This window comes from Dinoponera quadriceps, unplaced genomic scaffold (assembly GCF_001313825.1).
Source record: "Dinoponera quadriceps isolate SergipeBrazil2010 unplaced genomic scaffold, ASM131382v1 scaffold113, whole genome shotgun sequence".
NCBI lineage: Eukaryota > Metazoa > Arthropoda > Insecta > Hymenoptera > Formicidae > Dinoponera > Dinoponera quadriceps.
In genome coordinates, this window is record NW_014554899.1 from 2,353,801 (window position 1) to 2,376,299 (window position 22,499).

Sequence of the window (22,499 nt, forward strand, 5' to 3'; positions counted from 1 at the left end):
ATAAAAAGCTGCGAAATATATATCGCGTGCTTCCTCAACGATATCGGAGAAACATGGTAGCGATATGTCGACCTCGATGAGGGATTAGGACCGAAACTAAAAAAGAAATTGCAAAAAATTTAGAAATCCGAGAAATTTCTAACTGCGAAGTTTCCACAACTCAAGAATGCGTGAAATCATCCACGTCATTTCCGTTCGCAACGCTACGAGGGACTTTCCCAAATGCCCGGAAGCAAGACGTGCGCTAAGTATACAACGTAGATAATTAAGGTGTCGCGAGCGCGAAGTTAGAGGCATCGCCAGTAAATAACGGTCAGGTTCAATTAACAGGCTTCCTATTTACGGTGTACGCGAAATTATGATAAACCTGCAACGCAGCGCCCGAGCACAGAGAGTGTAATTATAATGCGATCGCGGTAATAGTTTCGGTAACAAGCCTTCCAATTACTCGAGGAAATCCCGATATTCCGCAATGTTTTGTTTGGTAACGCGATATTCAATATCGCATTGAATAACGCATGGTACCGCGATGAATGCATAATTGCGAATCGTGCAACCCGATACATGCGGCGAACGGCGGGTCCGGAATGTTAGAACCGTCGTATTAAGTTTGCCTAATCGAAAAAGGAGTTCGCTCCAGGCACGGTCGCGTATAAAATTTCATTTTGATCCCCTCCTCGCGTAATTCGAGATTACGGGCGGGAGAGAGCTCGGGCCGACAGAGGGAAATCATTGACAACGGAATAATTTTACAAAGAAATCACAAAAGACACAAATATACAGACGGATCAAATATATTACGCGAATAAATTCGCAAAAATTCAGAGAGCTCACGCTTCACGCGTTTGCGTCACCGGCTTTTGTTACAATCGCGTCACGAATTATTCGGAATCAATACAACCACCCACGTTACATTCCCGATTCGCGATATATAAAATTTCCCAATAAATAAAAATGCGATTTCTCGCTCTTGAAATAGAACGAATCGTCGAATTTTTCCCGAAGGTTCGGGCGAAATTAGCTTCCCGTGTTTAGTCGGATGATGTAAAAGAATCAACGTGAATTGATATTTAATTCGGCCGCCTGCAGATTTCCAAAATCGGGCCTGTCTCCGTTCTCCCCGCGGTCGTCTTATTTCCGCGGGTGAAGTTTCTCGCGTGCATGCCGCGGCGAAGGGGAACGACATTCTTAACATGTTACCAGCGAGTTTCCGTAAATTACGGCGCGAGGACGCACAGCCGGGGGCCGGGGAATTATGTTCCGGCGAGTAAGTAATCTTAAGGCATCATCGCTCGATAGACCTTTAAATCACCGCCTGCAAACTGCCCTCCTCCCTTCGCCGACCGGGCTGTTGTAATGCTCGTGTCTACAAATGACCTCATTCGTCGAGGTGCCAACGTCAACCTCCGCTCGCCCCCGCTACACCCGTGCGCCGAGTTATTCCCTTTTCTCAGCCGATTTTGGAGACATAAGGCGGCGGAGGAGGATACCTTTTCACCTCTTGAAATTATTGCCTCTCCTCGAGGAATGATGGCGTGCGTACGTTTCTCTGACTCATCCGGGTTCATTCCACGATTCTCCCCTTACTTCCGCATTATTTCGTGCAAGCGCGCGATCACACTGAATTATTTTACATATATTTAAGCGTACGTCGAAGTGGCTGCCAAACTCCAACGGGAGTGATAATAAAGTCATTAGCAACATTATGACGTTATCGATTATCGTTGGATATATGACATGTATGCTTGCGCACGAGGAAAGCGAAAACGATTCATATCCAACTTTATCCAACTAAGCTTTTTGCTGTTACGTTCGTGTAATCAATGCATTAGTGTGTGTGCATACATATTAATATAACGTCAAACAAAATGCAGCGGCGCCTTTGATGGTGGATCCCGAAATTATATGATGCTTCTTCCGAGCCTACTATACCGGCAATTTCGCACCTGATCTTCAGACACATTATATTTTTAAACTAGACTTCTGGAATTAATTTTAACATTTGAACAGTATTTTACAATGTAGTTTGTACCCCGTCCTGGTTTTCCTTTCTTCGCATAACCTGCGGAACTTTTGTACGGAGCAAATATTATCTTTGGTTGACAGCTCTAGACGACATATTGAAATAAAAACTAGCAAAAAGGAATACAGATTTTAAACTCTTTTTTTGTTTTCGGTATAACCAGTCGACCAGTACAGGCTATATTAATATATGTACCATCACCGTACAGAAGGATTTACAATTCTATGCAACCAGAAACGAGTACAGCGTGTTTGAAAAATTACGGTGAAACGAGCACTCCGGCATCCCCTTAATGACTTTTTTCCTTTCAAGTATCCCTTTCAGTATCTAGCAAATGCGAAGAGGGAAAAATTGCAAGGGAATAGTTTTGACAGTTCGCCTAATTAACGTGCGCGCGAGCCCGCGCGACACGCAGGGTAATTGTCGCGATTGCTCCGCACGCGAATTGAGATTAATAATTAATAAGTAAATTATTAAGCCGCGCGTGCGGCAATGCGACCGAGGTATTCCCAAGTGCACCTGTGCAACACAGACCGAATGGCGATAGTTTCCATGAGCGTGTCGAGTCGCGTACCGGTGTAATTTGCCGAACTAGTTTGGGCGGCGGCACGTTTTTGCCACGGTAACAGTCTCGTCGGTCATTTTACGCCGGCGGCGCTTCGCCAAAGAAGGTGACGTTGTTAGAGCGAGGTATTAATTCGATACTTTGCGAACAACACAGCCGGTAAAAGTAACAAGTGATTATCCGTGAGGCGAGACTTGGCTACCGCGATGAATATGCATAAATGAAGTCTTTATCAGTTTTTCCTCTGTTTATCGGTTAGAAATCAGCGCTGAAATATCGCCACACTTACCCGTGTATTCGCGGTATTTCGCGATAAAGACGAAATGAAGGGTGAAGAATTATAATTCTCAGACAAAGCGAACGCTGGGAAATGATTACCCGAATTACTGTTCATTTAATGTCGTTCACGTAATACACGCAATTTGGGGAGAATTATTCATCGCGCCGAACAAAACGATCATTGTTAGCAGGTTTAGCGCTAATGCCAACACGGTATAGATTGTAAACCAATGCACCGAATTATTAACCAATTTCTACATTAATCCTCTTGGCGCGAGGGATAAATCGGAATAGTTGCGTCCGGAGCGGGAAATTATTCCGTTTTACGGCGTTTTATGACGGCTCAGCGGCGAGAAATCATCGTTGCTCCCGCGGCTGTCGAAGGAAACGCCAAGAAGCGCGCACTGTGACGAAAAGAAAGGAACGGCAAAAAAGTCTTTCGGCGATTCTAAGCGAGCCGTTGCCATCATCCGTGCAAGCGGAGGAACGAATTTAATTTGCGCCTCGAATTACGCCGTTTGCAAAAATCACGATGAACCCGGACGAGCGAGCGAACGAACGAGCGAGCGAGTGAATGAACGAACGAACGAACTAACGGGGACGCTCGCCATTAGGAATTCCCAATTCACGTCGTAATTATCGCTAATTGGACTCCGGATTATGCTCGCGCGACCCTCAGCGCGTGAAACGCCCGTCGTTCGAGGTGCGAATTATGCATCGCGAGTTCCATACGTATTTCTGAAAGTTGCGAAGGGCGCCGCGATGCCGAGGGGCTGCGGGACATGAAGGGTCGCGAAGAGAGAAATCCGAACCACCCTCTGTGTCCGTTAATCGTTTGCGCGCTCGGAAGTTGAAGATAAAACGGCTTTGGCAAAGCGGACCTCGCGGCCGAAATTCTCCCGAATGAGGGAGGCACACGACGCAGGTATATTTCACGCGTGTACGAAAAAGAGGACCTACGTTTAAAAACTAACTGCCACGAGTGAAAATTGGTCGTCTACGTGATACAGCTGAAATTTCGTTAATTTTGTCAATTTTTTCCGCTCCCCTATCTAGTTTTTAACTCCCACAGCTTTCCCATTTGGTGACACAAGTCGACACAAGCATCACTTTGCCTTTGTTTCATATTCAACAGCAAAAGTAGGACGATGCTTACGTCGACTTGTGACGTTAAATGGAAAATATCCTAGGTCTGATAACTACGTTTCATTTGTGGTATATGGACAGTTGATTTCTTTTTTCCGCGTAGATGTGTTTCATAAATATATATATATATATTTTTTTTTTGTTTTCAAATTTCTCCAATGAGGAGAACGTGCAAAGCGGAGCTGCGCATCGCGTCGCAAAGACCGACGACCGATCCCGGCCGGGTCGTTACCGACCCCGTGAGTTCGCGGCTAATACCGATGGCGACGCGTGATTAGTGTCCGCGGGGAAATCTACGGCGGACATGGTCGAGAGCTAATGCCCGTTTCTGCCGGAAACGCCGGCGTGCCTTTCCGCGCCCGACAACGAGCGCAACTAGTTTCGGCGCTATCCGAATCAATAACCGCCTCTTGAAAATCGCCGGCCGTCCGTCGCTAATAGGGATATCTCCAATTACAGCCGAGCTCCCGGGTTCTCTCATTAGCGGTACGGTCGGACATTTTTGCGGCCCCTCCCGCGCGCGCTCGCTGACGGCTCGGACGGAGTTGGAAGAGTTCCATTCGACGTGCTGATAAAACTCCAAGTTCTCGTCCCTGCCACAATTACGTTCCATTTTTAGCTTTGTCGCGCTTGTCGCGATCACTTTTCAGCTTTGGGAAATTGACGTTGTCTCGTTGATTGTTGCGTCGTTTATTTTTCCAGAGCAATGGAGGGTACGGGGAACGTGTTTCTGTCGAGTTAACTCGAGAGAGAGAGAGAGAGACTGACGTTTTGTCTCGCCGTGTTCGCGACTGTCCTAAATTCCAAACGTAACAATCCGATGAATTCTGACGCTATCGAGACACGCGCGCATGTGAAGATGCGCGCTTGAAAATACAGTGTCGAGCGACGAACTGCATGGTCGTTTTAGAAAAAGCTTTCCCGCCCCAGCTTCGGGGCGGAAAGTAAGTTTTATCGATAGAATGCGCGGTTTATAATACGCGAAGTATTCTCGTGCACATGGCCGGGCTCGAAAATAAAGACAGAATGTTGCTGCTGACCGGCGAGGGAACATCCCCATTCGCGGAATTTATCCGCACTCCGAGGAGCAAAATACGAAGAGTTTTGAATATTTTCGCTCGGGCATTTGTTACGTAATTTTCGGTCGGCGGAAGCCGCGGAACTGGGTCATAGATTCAGGACGATCGGAATATGTGAGCTAACCGTTCACGGCGAGGAGGGTCGCGCACCGATTTATCCAATCGAAAAGATCTACCGCAAACATGGCGCAAACAGCATCGTATACTACGAAACTAGCGGTTTGCAAATGGTCCAAAAGATGTAAAAGGACGCGTATGTTTCATTAAATTACTAATCACATTAAAAAAGATATTTAAGGGAGTGAGAATCAGGAGCAGGACTGAAAGTTTCGAAGAGATTCGGTCCACTGCAATTTAACGCGGACTTTCCGAAGTTGAATATATTTTGTTCAAGTTCCTCATTGCTTTGTGAGAGACACCTAGACCATAGATCTCTGATTTAACGTATTAAGAACGCTGAAAAAGTGCCTCCTGAGTCTCAGAGACCCGTAGACACGACGATGTACGCACATCAAGTCCGAACGTGGCGTTCAAAGCGCAAAACTGGCCCGAGGCGCATCCGAGACTCGACGGGCCGGCTGCTGGCGAGTGTAAATCGGGCTTAACAAACGAAGATAAGACTGAGTTATGCCCGCGGTTATCTTGCGGCCATGCCTACGGTGCTTGACCTTTGATATCAAGTGGGCGTCGCTGCGAGGTGCAAACAGCAGGAGCGATACCGGCATTCCGTTCGGGCTCAGGTGTGTGGGCGCGAGCGAGGGTGCACCGCAGCTCTCTACCTTTGACCGATCAAGCAACGTAAATTCTGTGATTAGACCGGGAACAAAGCCGAGTCTCTAAGGAACTCGGCTCGATCACAATCAACTGCAGCTGCGAGCCGGGACGATCGAACTCGATTCGGATCGAAGTCGAAGGGGATGGAAGACGGGCGCCGGTGGGGGATCCCTTTGGCGGACCTTTCGATTCGAAGGAGACCTCTCTCTGTCTCCCTCGCAACGTGTTCTCCCGCAAGAGTGTTCTCAGATTTGATTTGAGCGGAGATCAAACGTAGACATCGCTACCAAGATGTTTCCCACGGTGGCCAACAGTTGCGGAATACGTAAGATAACTGTTTCTTATCCCGGTAGCGGAGGTTCCTCGTAGTCAATTCCGCGTCTCACCCGAGTCCAAGCGATTGCACCGACGATCCCGGGAAGATAACTGACCGTGCCGTAAAAGGTCGAGGCTAAGCGCGGTCGATGTAACAATCTGTTTGGCCGTTGCTCGGCGAGACGAAGCTCCGACGGCGCGAATTTATCGCGAATCGTGCATTTAGTCTCGCCGTTGCGCGACAGATTGAGATCGGCCGGATCATCGTAAAGATCCGAGGAGCGAGAAACGTTGAGTTACGAGATTGCGCTCGCTCGTCGAGGAATTTACTCGCGGAGTTCGGCCGGCAGACGGGACGAACGTGCGCGGTTCGCTGCCCCAATCGCTCACGCATCGATTTCGCGTACAACGGCAGTTCCTCCGCTCGTCTATCGCGCATCGGCCCCCGGATTTCCGCGCTGAGGGGAGGTAGTTCGCCGCGATCGGCACCGACTATCGCGGATAGTCCGACTTAAGGTTCGATCGGATCTAGTCGCCGTTACCGCCGTTGACTTGTACTCCCGCTCATGAAAGCTATCTGACCGAGAAGAGGAACGTCTCGGCGGCGGACAGGGCGGAGATCACCGCGATAAACCCGAGAGTCGCGATTTCACGGCAATCCGTGAAATGCAACCGCCAGCGAGCGAATTCGCGGAGCTCGTTCTCGGACGCGAGAGCGACAGAGAATCGGATATTTTCGAACGATGCGCGAGTCTCGCCGCAGCGACACGCTGGAGCGGATACAAATACCGCCGCGCGCGCGCGCGCGACCGGGCTTAGTTAAGCGGAAGAAAATCGCGAGAAAATAGAATAGTGAGTGAACAGTTCGGGAAAGTTCTCTGGCAGCTCTCCGAGTGGATGAGCGATCGCGCGCTGACAACGCGAGCTGTGAGCGCCGTGTACGGCTCAAAAATTATTCTCCTGTCGTGCAGCCATTACAAATGGCTGTAACTATCTTCGGAGAAATTCAATTGAAGTCGGTAGTTTAATTTGGAGAGCAGCGCGCGCGCCTCTCTCTCTATCTCTCATATCAGTGGAATTTTATAATGTTTTTTTCAGTTTTATCAGTTGTTTATTTTGAGGAATATTCGTTACGTTTGTGCGCGGCACACTGGAAAAAGGATTTGATAGCAATTACCAAAAATTTGATTAAATAATTTCAATTAAATTTACCTTTTTTGCTTACTAGACAAATCATTTAACTGAAGCTATTTACCTGAATGTTTGATAATTATTATCGAATTCGTTTTTCAGTATACATGGGTTTCTACATCCATCGCGTTATTCTTTTAAACAGAAATAAGTATGAGAGCGTCAAGTCGATCGCAGTCTCTTGAACGACAACTCGCACGATGTATTTCAAATTACGTCTCGGCTCGTTAGCTGCATGCCAGTTGCGGTCGGATGGTGCAAAATCGGGCGAATCCGGGCAATCAGGTGCGTCACGTGGGATTCACGGAGTCGTACGTGTGGAGGACACAACTCCCACGGGACTTTTTGTGTATCCGATTTGCTCGAGAAACGCGAGGCTCTTTTTGCCACGAGATTACATACGCGCCGCAACGTGGGAGGGTGCATATCCGAGTATGTAGATGTGTGTGTACGCGTATATATATATATATATATATGTGTGTGTGTACACACATATATATCTGCACAGGGTGCTCTCTGAAGTTTCTCTCCCGTGTGCATATATAACGGCGAATAACAGTTGAATTCAAAGTTATGATATTTATTCAGGGTTTACGATTTAATTTACAGGCTCAATTGCGCGCGGGAATAATGAAGCGTGTAATCGAGAAAATTCCGTTATTTGACTGAAACGGGTGTATCAAAAATTAATTGCGAATTGTAAGGGATACTCTTTATCGCGGGGTTTTTTTTTTCACGGTAAACAAATTTTTATCACAGTGCTTATTATTATTGTTATCGTTATTGTTATAAATACCTCATCAAATCGTAAATTTGAAAAGCTACGTCCTTACGCCGCGAATTATATTGCGTGCGATTTACCATCGTGTTCCGTCAATAACAATGAAAGTGCATTTTTCACACGAAAGTGCAGGGAAAGCCTCGAAGCATTCTGTTACACGAGGACCGTATCGCTTATCTACCAAACAGAGCCGCGCGCGCGAGAATTCAGCATGGGAATTCGATTCACGATATTTACGTGTGATTTCCGTCCGGCGGCCAAGCGCGCGTCTCGCGATTACGACGAACGTATTCGTATAATAAGTCCCTTTTAATGAGAAATATCGGCAAAAGGGCGACGAAGCGGGAAGAGGAGGGGCGTGCCGTGGCTGCAACGATTATCTGCGGCGTTTCATCGGGAACGTCTGCCGCTGGCGCGGGTGGCTTAATTTAAAAGCACCCTATAGATACACGTATGTAAACTCCACGCTCCCGATACGCATTTGTTGGCCGGATGGTATCGCGATATACTTTTATCTGTTCGTCGAGCGTCATTGGTATTCCGGCCACGTAAAAGATGGCTTCCTCCCACGGGATAATATCCCTCGCAAGGATCCGTTCCCGGCGCGCTCGCTCGGGCGAGCCGCTTTCCACCCTGTTTCCTCGCACGATGGTCCCCTCCCGCTCGAAGGAACTTGTCTGCCTGTTCGTGCGACTCGCCGTGCTCGACGGCCTACGTGTATACGCCGATAAGATTCCTATTTGTCGCTGGACTTATCGCGACAAACCGCTCGTCGATCGTTCTGATCGTTCGGACGTTAAGTTCGCGATTGCCCGAGAGTATCGATAACGTTCGGCGTCTCTCTCTCTCTCGCTCAATTAAGTCAACGACTCGATAAAACCACGGATACGTTTTTTACGGACGCTCGTTGCGGCGAAACATGTCTGGGACAAGGCGGTGGAGGCCGGAGCGCCGCTGAGAAATGGCCAAGGCGGCGCTGCGGATGTTTGAGAGTTTAATTTAGCGGTCGGCCTGGGAGATCTAAGAAATACGGCGGTCACAATTTCTCCCCGACCTTTATCGGGACTTTTATTGCCGTTTGCCGTATGCACCCTTGTAGGATCACCGGCATGAATCCTCCTAGTCCTCGGGAGGGGAACACGGAACGTGCGTCGTCGTCCCACGTTATTCCATAACGACAGCAATAATTGAGACGAATGGCGGCGATTGAATTACGAAACAGCCACGGTCACTTTTACTTCTCGATTTCCGAAAAATAACAACGCCGCTCCCGAGCGGGAAAACGCGCGTGAAGCAGCGCCGGAGCTCTTATCCGGCGCAGGAAACGGTCAGTTCGAGAGGCGAAAACTCCGGTACGACGGTTTTCGAAAAGCGAGATAGTCGGAAGCGGAATATGTTCCTCGCGGCATCCAGCGCTGGAGGAAGCGGGAGGACGCGAGTTTGCGCTACATCCGCGAGCGTTATCCAGATAACGCGCCGTTTGGAAACATCATTTGCACTTCAAAGATATGGCGCGCGCAGTTTTCATTCTTCCCGTAACAACGTCGCTCCGCAGATTTACCGTGTCCTGCGAGCCGCGCGATCGGCGATTCAATCGCGTCCGTGCCGTTCGAGCATTCGAACGTCGCGATCGGCATAACGGCACTCGAGACACGACGGCGAGCGCATCTCGAGGAATACAAATACGAAACGAACCGGAGCTGGGAAAATGCCGGTCGGCCGTTCGGTCGGCAGGCGGGAATTCCCGTTTCCCGTAACAGAGGAAGGTCGGAGCTGTTCTATAATTTAGAATTTCGAAGTTACAACTTCTCGAACAACCGTTGTTATGACTGACATACCAATACGACGGAGACAGCCTTTTTCCATGCGTTAGTGCCACCACGATCCTGTTAACCATATATTCTCTTCTGTATTAACCAAAATAACAATAATTTTCTAATAGCCAGAAATATCTATGATTCCGAAAGGATCATTTCGTGATTTTGTATCCACTGTTTCTCTTAAGATACATACCGAAAGAAGGGCAACATAGTCCTAAGGCTATCTAGGGTCTCCCCTACCACGCGCGTACATTTCGATTTCTCGACCACCGTGGAGATTAATGGCGGGCCTCCCCGCAACGATGACCAGCCGGCCGGGCGCGGAGCGAATAATCCAAATTGCTAGCAGCCAGTTAGTTAGTCGGCGCTCCCACTAATCTCGGCGATATTAATTCGCACGCGCGTGCGGGTGCGCGTACGTATACAGGCGCGGCGGAGGAGGCCTACTGCAAGGATCCTGCGAGCGAGTAGTGCGGGTAGACGTTAAGGCGGACGGTCGGTCGGCCGGCGGGACCGCGATGATCAAGTGTCGGGTATAATAAACGGATCTGTCGACGTCAACGCCAGAAGGGGCCGGGAAGCAGGTGTCCTGTTCGTCCTGCGAGAGCCCGCGGGTGGAGTCGCGTGCTAAGACGCATGGGATAATTGTACGTTAATCGCGTCGAAATATTTCGCCGCCGGCGGAATAAAATAAGAAGAAAACGCGCGGAAAGACAGCCCGGCGACGAGGCGGGAGAGAGAAGGCGACTTCGGTAAATATTTCTTTTAGACGCGAGCGAGTGGGGATATAAAAGTGAGGGAAATTAATCCAGCAAAGCCGAGGCGCGAAATAATCGTCTCGCCGGGAAAAGGATCGCGATTTTTAATTGCTTGAATAGCGGAGATATTGCCGAGTCGTATTATATTAGGCTTATTATAGTAGGAGTTATATTGTATTGTTAGAATTGAAATTGAACTTATCTCGCTATCTTAGCTCCTACTGTGTTGTGGAAGGTAAGTAATTCAAGGTTTAACACGGGGCCAAAATTTCGACCCGGCTTCCGAGGGTTTTCGCGACTCGGAAAATGTGAGATAAAAGATCGGCACGCGGGTGAGATCACCAGCCGAGCTCACGGATCGGGCGCGCACTTATTACACGTATCGTTAATCATAACGATAACGTCCGCTCGCGCGCGCGCGCGTCCTCTGCCCTTTTACTTCGAATATAAACGTCCGGTTTGATGCGCGCGCGCCGGAACGACGCGAAATAATACATCTGCATATTATGCTCTGCTTATGATTACGCCTGCCGTCGGGGATAACATATGAACCATCTACGGTATAATAAACGAATCAGTCTCCGTCAACGCCGCAGGGGGAGAGCCGAGAAACAGGTGTCCTGTCTGCGATGTCGCGCGTAAATAAATGATGCAGTTCGTTCATCCTCGCGAGCGCGCTTACGGGTTCCGCGATATTTTCTCGGCGACGTCGCCGAGTACGGCTATGTTTTAGGGGAGGGCAAACCCGGCGACCCGCATCGTTCATCAAATCGATCGATCGACATCGTCACTGCGCGCACGACACGGTCGTGTCCTATTAGCGAAGATTACTCGGCAGAGTTCTGAAATATTTCTTCCTATATTTATTTCGACGAGTTTAGTTTTTGAAGCGGAGTAGTCGCTCAGACTTTCACACCGTACCGAGACGAAAAATTAGGGCGGGTCTGCGCAGTTTTTCTCACGTATTCGAAATCTCGTTTGCACTCTCTCCCTCTCTCTCTCTCTCTCTCAATGAACGATTTATTTCCGTTCTATGTTGCCATAACCCGAGTCGACTCGTTAATCGGCAAATTTCGCGACGATCCTCGCGCGGTCTAATGCACGTTCACGAAACATATGTATTCCACGTGTGATTAGATACAGCTGAATCACGTAGCTATATAGGCATATTCCCTCTCTTCCTCACTCACTCACTCTCTCTCTCGCTCTGCAAGCAATAATTATCACTTAGAGATTGCACGGACAGAGACAAAGCTTAGATACATGCTGGATGTCTCGGCGCAGACATTTGTTATCCCACCTGTCACTTGACTCACGTCGCGACTCCTATCTGGCTCGTCTATCACCGGGATAGATATCTCGATTATGCTCCCTGAATGCAGCCCGTGTATGCGGGTAGGTTTATGAGACGCGCGCACACGAACGCGCGCACGTGCAGATTTCGGACACGCCGCGAAGGATCAATGGATCTATTCAATTTCGGATCCCTCCAAGAGGCTCCTCGATCGAGGCGTACGATCCAGCGTACGGTACGATTTATCGTTATTTACTAGTCTCCCGAAAAATTACGGGGCCGAGGGAGCGTCGTCCATTTTTCAAGGAGGGTAGTCGTGCAATGAGCGGCAGCGTAGTCGTCGCGATAATAACGGCATAATTAACGACGTAACACATAACACGGCTCGCGTACACGGCGTGATTAACAAGATACTCCGCAGATTAAGCTTCTTTTCTTCGGAAGATACATTCTCGCGCGGCTGATTACAGTTTAACGGCGAGCGAGCGAGCGAGCTCTCTCGCCATTTTTGCGCGCGTATCGAGAATTGTAATTAAGATTAACGGGATTAGTGTTTCCGGGAGCGGCATCATTTTCCGTGTTCTTTACGGTATATTCTCGTTCTCGGGACGTTAACCGCGCACACTTGGAGTTTAACGCGGGTGAAGGAGGAGGGCGACGATATATACTCGATCCGGGAGCCGGCGCGCCCGATTGGTCGGCATCGGAAGAGGTCAGCCAGACGACGGATAAGCACCAATTATTAGAGTTACCAGGACGTGTATCGTTCGTTATCCGATTAAGGTGGCTGAAAAGAAATCCGATAGGAATCCGATGAGGCTCGCCTCGGCCGGAGGTAAAGCCATTACTTCGACTGCGCGGCGCCGGGAAATACGTACGCGAGCATAGCTAGCTACCGGTCGCAAGAATGTTTCAATGCCGATACGGCGGGACGCAATAATGGCGCAATAATAGCGCTCGATGGAAACATCTTTAACATGCTGTCGAGTTTTTCCTTCAACGTTCGATATATGTATATTACAATATATATATATTGAAATTAATATATATATATTAAAACTACGCGCGCCTATCGATGGAAATCTTCCACAGCGGCGAACGTCGACAGTAAGGTGACCAATCGCCCCGATTTCGCGGGACTTTTTGATTTTCAACTCTCACTAAAAGCGTCCCGATATAACTCGAAGCCGAACGTTCCGACTTTTTACTTCATAAAAAATAAGTAACACAAAATATAATAATAATTATACTGAAATTCATTAATACTTTTAAACTGAGAACGTCGTCAATAAGCGTCATATGAAAAATTCCTGCCATGTAGGAACAGGCATCCGATGCTAAAATTATTTAATTTTCTTAACACATAATTATATATTTTACGTTCTGTTGATTGTTCGTTCAATTTCAAGAATATCAGTCTAATTTAGACATAATGATTATTTATATTAAGATATACTATAGAAAGTAATTTTCCGTTGATCTAATTTATTAATTTTTTATTAGATTTATTTTAACTTATTCTGTTATTTATTATTTTACTTTTTATTATTTATTTACTTTTTATATAGAAGTTCCGATTTTTTAAGATCGATATCCCGTAATTGGCTGATCAAGAGTTAGCCATTCTAGTCGACGGCGAAGTAAGACGAGTGGCGGCAAATGCCGGAAAGTAAAGAGAACGGTTGAAACTTGGCGGAGTTACAAAGACGTGACATCGTCGCACCTGCTCGCACCTATATTCGCGCGCAAGTGCACGCGGCGTGCAGCATTTATGCCCTTGCGAACGGCGTAATTAATCTGTGAATGAATACAGATATACCACATTACGGCGCACCATAGCTGGATTACGCTACGTGCAAAACATTAATGCGGGGAAGTGAGTCGGGCTCGTAATACGGTTCAAGCGTACAAATTACACAGAGCGCGTATTGTCGTCAATTCGACAAATATAGACCTTAATAGCGACTCGGGTCGAAAAACATTCGCGAGTCAACCGCCGATCGTTTCTCGTCGTTCCATTCTGGCTGAAATTAACGTTTCTCAACGAGGTCCTTGTTATACGGAACATCGAAGAAAATTGAAGACAAAACGATAGAAAACGAGCGCGTAAATGCAAAGGAAACTAATTCGCACATTTGATGAGCAAACTAAATTTGTCTGAGAAACGCACTTTAGCACGCATTAACTATCCCAATCGCAGCGTCGGCAGCTACCTCTCATGGAGAGAGCTTTGCGTGTGTGTGTGTGTGTGTGTATGTGTATGTGTGTGTCCGCAGCACACGTCGTGTAAGCGCACGTGTAAGAACGACGCCGGAGAAATAAGTACACGATAACGGTGCACGTTGTGCCGTAAGCGATTCACGCTCACAAAGCTTTCGCCGCAAAGGGATAATTGCTTGCCAAAGTCCCGCTGCCGTTCGTTCGAGCGTTGCCGCTGTATCGATAAAACGACGCTAAGGGTGCGCGCCGCGTTTTCTCTATCGGCGAAATTCGTGGCCCTCGCGTCTTTCGCTGCCGCCGTTGCCACGACCTCAACGTTTTCCTACGTTCTTTCGTTTTAAGCAGCCTGCATCATGCCACGCTGGCATCGGAACGTCGCCCCGAGAGAAGCCGGTCGGAAAAGCAGAGGGAGAGAGGGAGAGAGAAGACAAGAGCGCACGGCGCTTTGCTTTCGATTTTACCGCGACGTCTAGTAGCATTGATTTCAGACCAGAAAGACATTTATTGTTCGCCCCTTTGAGAGCCGGACGTATCGCAGATATTGGGAGATGGACAGAGATAAATTCGGCCTCCGATCGGAAGATACTTCAAAACGATCTTGTATACGCCAGGAATAATCAATGAGCAACGGATGACGTTCTATTGGCAGTGGAATTGAAACGTACACGGTAAAAAAATTTGGTGTTGAATTTAATATATTTTATATATTCCAAGCGGTCCGCAGAAATTTTCGCTCCTATGAGTCGCACGCCGCCGCTTAGAGAACGGAGAGGTGCGAACGTACTACAATGTTCTCTGTACGTCGTCAGTATCAGCGGCAAAGGACCGCGTGTCGCCTTCGGAAATTCCGAACTCTTCGAACGTCCATGTCTCGGCGAAAAATCGACGTACGAACATGAAAACGTCATTTTTTTCGATTTCTTCCACTGCACGCGTCAATGATGGTCGTGTGTGCTCTTGTCATATAACATGCGTTCACGTATATAATTATATGATATACGTAATTTATCGTTGCATAAAAATGTCAAAATATATTTAAATAATAGAGCAAATAACGTCGGAAATTTTGAGTTCATAAGGCATTTTGAGTCCATAAAGCATGAAGTTTTGTGCGTATTTCGTCCGAAGAATTTTGTTTATACAGATTTTCGCGTAATTTGTCACTCACTTATTTAAACGACCTTTATTTAAATGACGTTTTCAATATATTCGTGATTTTATGACCGATCGTAAAGCTTTTTACAGGATGTTTGCTGATTTATGTTTGTTAAAACACAGTGAAAAATTTCGTGCTAAAAGTGGTTCACTGAAATTTTTATATCACCTCAATATGAGGAATATATTAAAAAGTATTGCACACAAATATATGGCAAATTAATATATTCACCTTGTTAACATATTACTTTTTAACATATTCACCTTGTTAAAGTAAAATTTCATTGGTTTTTAACATAAAATTTTTTACTATGTATAAAAGTGTGATGAATATTCTGATGAAATAATTTTCGTATCTTTTTATTCTCAGCTGGACTGTTCTTAATTTTAGGCTGCAAGCGTTTCTCCCATTTCGCAAGATGATTCCCTGGGCGAACAGTTCGAGAGTCTCATAGCCTCTTGCCATTTTAAACGAGCGCGTTCGCGAGCGAGCCGGGGAAACGGGGAAGGCGAGGTCGAAAGTCGTCGCGTGAAAATCTAAAGACTGGCGGGAAAAATGCGAATTCTCGTTGGTGTTAATACTGAAGCGAAGAAGTTTGGGAGAGAGAAAATAGCGTTTATTTCGTCGTAACGAGACGGTGAGAGTGAAAGAGAGAGAGAGAGAGAGAGAGAGAGAGGGGGAGACATAAAAAGAGGAAGGAACGTAGAGGAAAAGGAGAAATAAGAGGGGCGGCGGTCGTTTTATTATTTTCCTTAAACGCGAAACCGCCAGTGGAAGAAAAGGAGGACGGTTATAAATCGTAACCCTGCATGAATGCGCGGAGGCGAGCGCAACGATCTTTTGCGCCGCGGTAGTAAAACGCGCCCAAAGCATTCCTCCTTCAACCCCACAGTCGTAGTACCTTCTCCTTTTCTCTCCTTCGGCCCTGTTCTTCGCCGAGCGTCGATCCGTGAATCTCTAAAAGGCGGCGGATCGAACGGTGGGTTTTTCCCCTCGCACCTCTGGGAATTTTTCCGGGCGTCACGAGTGACCCGGTCTCCGACGTGCGAGGGAGAACGCTCGCGGCATTAAAAAAACAAAACAGCAGGAATAGTTCAACGTTCGCGTTTAACGCGTTGCGACGGCAATCGAATTTCCGTAATTCGTTGCGCGACTGTCGAAGTCGCGCCAATACAGCGGTATAATATCAGGCGATAATAAAATTAACTCCTTCGTGCCCGGCGTATCGTTTGCGACACAGACCAATTGCAGAACAATTTGCCTTGTTACTGTAACATCGACACTCTGCCCTACGCTGCGTCCGGTCTGTATAAATCCGTCTGTATAAAGCCGGTCTTTTGGATTTAGCCGACTGTTTATAACGGCATTTAACGCGCTCGTTCATTAGGGGCGTTGTAGTTGACCTATTATAAATTACCGCCGCGAAAAATCTCGTTTTCTCCGTTATCGCGCGCAAATCCTGTACATGTACAAAAGAGATTGCAAATTTACGCGCGAGCGTACGCGTATCGTTAATTCCAAGTTTCCCGTGGGAAAAACGTCCCTATTATAACGAAATATTTCCTCTCTCTCTCTCTCTCTCTCTCTCTCTCTCGTGGCGATGACCGCGCGCAGCACTTACCCCCCGTACCGAGCGGCGTCGAATGTAAGTAAACAAAAAGATATCGGATTACGCGACTAGACGACTCGAGTGCCCCGAGTGTTTGCAATAGCACCCCGAAGTGTGCGGACCGAAAAGCAGCAGCAGCAAGGGCTGCGATGTGGATGGGCGAGGGGCGGCCAAGCGGAAAAACGGAGGGAGCGCGAGCCACCTCGCAAATTTGTTAGTAGATGCACATGCACCGTGGCTGTTTCGCTTCACCCGTTCCCCCCGACCACCGGAACCTATTCTCGGGGTAGGGTCACGATGAGGCGAGTAAACACCGCGCGAAAGCGGAGAACGTCCCTCTCTCCACGTTGCGCTTTTCGTTGCGCGTTTGTCGCCAGGCGCTGCGCATTTGATAGTCGCGGCTCGTTTTCAACGAATCGCCGAGGAGCCGGCGCGTAATCACTTTTCGAGCGACGTCTCGCGCTCTTCTTTTTCTGCTCGCCCCCTTTCTCCCCGGTGTTCTCGCGCGTACGCGTTTTACAGGCGAGGATGAAATTCGCGAATTTCACTTCTCCTTCTCTCTTTCTCTCTCTCTCTTTCTTGCTCGGAAAAATTCACGGTGCTTTAAATCCAGGAGAGAACGCGCGAAACGTTCCATTCCTGCCGCGACTACAGCACCGTCGTCATTCCTCCGGAGAGAATACTTAAAGACTCCATCGGAATTCTCCGAATCACTCTTCGTTACTATCGGCCGATAATACGGCACTCGAGTCGCATTCGCTCTCGCGCGGTGCTCTATATTTAATGCCCCCGAGAAGAAAATGTCGGAACACTGCAGCCTCGAGGAAGCAGTGCATGCATTTTTTAACAAGTAGAGTCTACGGGTCAATTTCTTTTATATTTTTAGAAGGATCGTATTATAAAAAAACATCTACCCATCCGCGCGATCCGAGATATAGTCCCGCGATTAAATCCTCCGTGGAGATGTAGCGCGGGCCGTTGAAAAATTTCGCGGAACGGAATTATATTCGCGAGCCGAGCCGGGACGTAGCGGCGGTCGCGCATTTGTGTATTCGGGGAAGTCACCGGGTTTTATGATAATTCGGGAGATTACAGAGGACACGGATAATAGAGATAAGCGCGCTGCCGCTGGATCACTCGTCGTGAAATCGCGCTCCTCCGGGCGCGTGAGTCGCGAAAGCGCCGACGTTGCGTTTCCGCGCGTCGGCGGAACAAAACTGCCGCCGTTTCTTTCGCAGCCGTAGAGAATAACGAGCCTGCAGGGGGCAAAAAACAGTAAAGACGCGGTAATGTCGGAGGTGGGCCGAGAGAGAGAGAGTAAGATACCGACGAAAAAAAGGAGAAAAAGTCCTGGCCACGCCAACGGCGGGGAGGACGCGCGGTGGAAGAAGGACGACGGAAGGATGAGAGCCGCGAGAGAGTGGCGGTGAGGCACAAAGGGAGGAAACTGGGCCGAGAAGGCACAAAGGGACGAGCAATCAGCTCGCTCGCGGTTGACGAACGTGACTTTGGTTTCTTGCTTTCGATAGCTAGGAGAGTGAGACAGAGGGAGGAGAAGCGATCCTTTTCCTCTAACGAGACGTTGCAGGCCGGAGATTCTTGATGACCCGGAGGAGAGAACGCAAAGAGAGGAAAAGAAAAAATTGCTCGTATGGCGAATTCAAAATTTAACGAGTGCGACGAATACGTTTATAGAAATGTTCCCGGATTTCCTACATATAGCACAGATTCCAAGTAGAGTATCCAAAGTTGCCCAAAAATAGATTATCTCATTATGGTACTAACTGGGAATCCTATTCTTACCCCGAACATGAAATGAAGCCTCTTTTACGCTATTGGCTGCGGCTTACTTCGTGCCACGTGCGGTTATCACTAGAGTCGAGTGACAGTTTGATCAAATATCAAGTCATGAGGTTAATAACTTGGGTTATATGGTGTATCTTTAATATTGCTATGCTAAATAGCGCGCATATAGCGTATATGCGGATCTACTTGTAAAGTGTCAATTCTTAAAGTGTTTCGTACATTTTATTTAAATGTAGCGTAAAGTGGAAAGCAGAAAAAAATGTTTGGGAACCGTTAAAAGTAGCCAAATAGGATCTGTTTATGTCTCCCCCTTAGAATCGTATACTTGAAACATTACACTTCTAATTAGAACCTGCGTATAGATATCTCAACTAGAATTCATCATTATTTCGGGAAATCGGACTGGATCCCAATTAAATCCCAAGAAATGTTTTATCCGAGATAGCTAGATATTTCGAGATATTTCGGGTAACTCTGTTCGACGTAACGAACTCGCAGGGAACTTCCTACCCTGCTAATAAATTTTATCGCGCCGCGTCCCCTTGCGATCCACCGCGATATCATCGTTTCCGTTGGAGAGTCGTCGATCATTTCGTTCTTCCCTCGCAAATTTTGCTGATTCGCCGATAAACGCGAAGCCCCCGCCGTTCCGTGCGCCCATCGTCGCCCGATTTCCTCGTCGTTTTTAATAGTCGCTGTCTGTCGCCCATCGACTTTCGACGTGGCTTTTAATTCGGGCTCGGCGTTTTTTTTTTACAATGCGCAGCGTCCACCGGTGCAGATTACGCGGATAATCGAATACCGACACGATTGACTCGACCTCGACAGTTATCGGCGAGAGGAGGGGGGGGTGAGGGGGAGGGCCGCGGCGAATATTTATGTTCGTGGTTGTTTTGTCCCTCGCGATGTACAGCATCGACGCGTCATCGAGTATCTGCTAACAGCCGGTAAATCATAGTTTTCCCGATTTATCTCCCGCGTGATGATCCATTTCGCCGAATTCCACCGGCGAGCGATAACGAAAACGATCCGTCGCAACCGATTGCGTCCCGAGGATACATTTTTACCACGTCGGGAGAAAAGGAGAGACGATCCCGCCGATAAAACACGCCCTCGTTTTCGCTCGAGGAACGAGCGCGACGTGTTCGTCGAAGAACGCGCGTTACTCTCCGCTCTACTGCGGATCCAGCTCGACGCGAACTTTGCGAAAGCCGGCCGGCGCAAAATACATATGCAGCGTTTCATTTTGCGTGTGTGTCGCCGGGCAGAAAGAAATTTCAGACGGTGAAGTTAGGTGCCTCGTTTTGTGTATTACACGCTGGAAATGTAATCTCTTCCCGCTACCCTCGTGTCACGAGTTTTGCAGGAGATGCACGGCGAGCCGCGTTACTACGTACCTACAAAACTTCCGTATCTTCATACGCGCGCGTTCGCGCGTCGGCGTGTACCACCGACGAGGAGGAGGAGGCACGTGCATTCTCGATTTATACGCGGCTCTACACGCACACACACGCACACACATAACGCCGTGCGCACGCACATGCACACAATGTATTTCGCGCAGCCTTTGGCTCGGAGCTATTTGAAAGCTTTATTCGAAGAGACTCGCTTTTAACCTGCCGGGGAAACCCGACGCCGGAGAAGCGCGATGGAACGTTGGGGCTCGTATTACCAGGGCGCTTTTTCGATGCCGGTTTCGACGCGGTTGATCAGGAAAATGGGAAACGGATCCGATCGCGCGTCGGCCCGCGAGGATACCGGGGCGGAATTTGGATTTCGGCGGAAGATCAGTATCGGGGGTGCAATTTCGCTGACGCGGCGCGAATTTGTCGGCATTAGCGACAGCGGAGCAACGGGCGCGTTCGATTGGCTTATCGTGGTTTATCGCACGCGCTAATTAGGCGGCGATCAATTTCAACGTAACTGCGATTATTCGCACAAAAGGATGCGGCTCGTTTCCTCAAGGCAGGCACGAGAGCGCGAAGCGTGGCCGATTAGCGATGTCCGGTAAACGTGTTTTTATTAAAAAAAAAAAAAAAAATTGTTCCGTTCTGAATAAAAAACTTTATTATGGTACATCGTCTTTTGCAAAAATGTGAATGTGTTTTGCCTCACGTCGACGGATTATATCTGCAAACTGCAAACTGGGACTGAATTATAAAATGGCTCCTTTTCTTGTGAGAGTGAGATATAACACGAAGCGCTGGGATTATACGTTATTCGAAAAATTACATTAGTGGGATTAGCGAGCGAAAATATCGCGTATGCATTTAAGAGGCAATGATTGTATATTTACTTTAATTTGATACGCGGCGCATTACGAGCGATCGTTAAAGCGACACATGCAAATAAGAAGTGGATTTATATTCTAATTTCCCCGGGGGAGTTTAATGTTTAACCCGTTAATTAATTAGGACAGTCTCCCCGAGATTTTCAACGGCATGATTGGCGAATGATAATTGGATATCGATGGGATCCGCGCGAATGAGCATTTGTTTAAATTACTTGCCTTTCCGCAGTGCATATTTAAATAACCTGCAGTCCATGTAGATTCGCTAATTTATATTATACGATATGACTGTTTCATATTGAAATAATTATATCGATTGGACAACGATCGGCTGGACAGGACCGAATGACAATTAATAAATTGATCTCGACGTTGCGTCGTTATTAATTCTCACCGTACACGAGCGCACAGTCTCGATAGGAACATATTTGAGCTCTCGACGTAAAAAATATATCGCTAGTAATTATACGCATATTAATATATTATTTAATTTGGCGCCGAACTCTCGCGAACGCCGAGTTCGCAATTATTCTCCATGTAATGAAGTACGTATTATTTTTGCATAAATTAACAGTTTCGTTTATAACTTCGTAAAACGCCGCGTCCGTTGCTCGTGACTCGGCCCCCCCCCCCACCGCTCTCACTCGCAGTCTCGTAGATTATTCGCCAGCGAGAAATTTGAATAGTGGCTTAAAATTCATCGAGCTACGGTTGCTTTCTCTCTCTCTCTCTCTCTCTTTCTCTTCATCTCTCTCTGGTGTTATACGTCGCGCCATACGCAATTGGAGGATCTCCAAAGCCGTATTCCGTCGCTGCTGTCGCGCGCAACGGTAATCGAGCATTCGAGCTTTAGAGCTTCCGGCATGTCGAAGATCGCGTCATTTAATTTTCCGTGGCGTGTCGACGATTCGACGACGATCGTCGTTTTATTCGTCGCGCGTAATCAACCGTGCGTTTTAGGCGGACCGTTCCGCCAACGAGAATACCTGTTCTTGTGGAAAGGAGGAAATCGTGAGAGAAACCAGGAGAGAGAGAGAGAGAGAGAGAGAGAAGTGAAAAATGGTGGGCCAGATCGTAAGAAAAGCGACACCATTTAAGCTCTAAGGATGATCGAGATGAGAGCAGCCGTTCGGTCGCGCCAAAAGTACGAAGGGCGGAAAAAGTGGCACGGTGTGTCGCATCAATTTAAATATCTTAACGTAAAGTTTAATTATTTTCGAGTTTAGATCTTAATTTATTAAAATTTCTTATAATAAACTTAGCATGAATTAAGAAGAAAAAAGGATCGGTATGATCAAAAATTCTGGTTCAGTATGAGTTCTAACGCCGAAAAACGACGAAGGAGCGAGATAATGCCTCACAAAAAAAAAGGAAAATAAGAAGCGGGGGAGAG

The 22,499-nt window shown here is 47.6% G+C and overlaps 1 protein-coding gene across 17 annotated transcripts in view; it reads right to left on the reverse strand.

Moving 5' to 3' along the window:
• The window catches only part of LOC106742530 (CUGBP Elav-like family member 2), a 575,750-nt gene that overhangs the window by 106,140 nt on the left and 447,111 nt on the right, over positions 1 to 22,499 (reverse strand). The gene's annotated exons all lie outside the window — the stretch shown is intronic.